The sequence below is a fragment of the Lepisosteus oculatus genome, unplaced genomic scaffold (genome assembly GCF_040954835.1).
Source record: "Lepisosteus oculatus isolate fLepOcu1 unplaced genomic scaffold, fLepOcu1.hap2 HAP2_SCAFFOLD_103, whole genome shotgun sequence".
NCBI lineage: Eukaryota > Metazoa > Chordata > Actinopteri > Semionotiformes > Lepisosteidae > Lepisosteus > Lepisosteus oculatus.
The window spans coordinates 107,794-108,355 of NW_027167655.1; the positions used below are offsets into that span (position 1 = coordinate 107,794).

General features: G+C 41.8%; 1 non-coding gene across 1 annotated transcript; it reads left to right on the forward strand.

The window, feature by feature from the left end:
* The first annotated feature begins 271 nt into the window (after nt 1–271).
* Nucleotides 272–344, forward strand: trnar-ucg (transfer RNA arginine (anticodon UCG)). The gene has a single exon. It is a non-coding gene; the product is annotated as a tRNA-Arg (tRNA).
* Nucleotides 345–562: the final 218 nt, after the last annotated feature.

The window sequence follows — 562 nt, forward strand, 5'->3', positions numbered from 1 at the left end:
TCTTCTCTTTTCAACATGGAATACACCTATTGTCTGCAAGATGTGACAATTTCACGGTGTTTTGGAAGAAAACCTTTTTTCTTTGAATTCAAAATCAATCAGAATTTCAGCACGACACACCAACACTTTTTCTGTTTTAAGGAGATGATATTTTAAACCTGATAAAGATAGTAGGAAACACAAGTTTCTTGCTGTGAAAATTTAGATGGGGAAGTGTACTACTAGTAGCAGTGTAGAGCTCTCTGTGGTGGAGTGCAAGCGCCTGTTCTATGGGCCAGTGGCGTAATGGATAATGCGTCTGACTTCGGATCAGAAGATTGTAGGTTCGAGTCCTGCCTGGCTCATGAGGCTTTTAAACCTCTCAGGTTCCTCGGTAACAGGTTGCCGTCATGTATATGAACTATAGAAAAGCATTTGCCACAACCCGTAAATTAGCACGTAAGTGTGGGCTAGTTAACACAGAACTGTATGGAGATCATCTCCAGCTCCGAGCTCAATTGCAATGAAAAAAAATGCAGAACAGAACTGGAGAGCAGCTGAATTTGTGCTCAGTAGGGTTGGG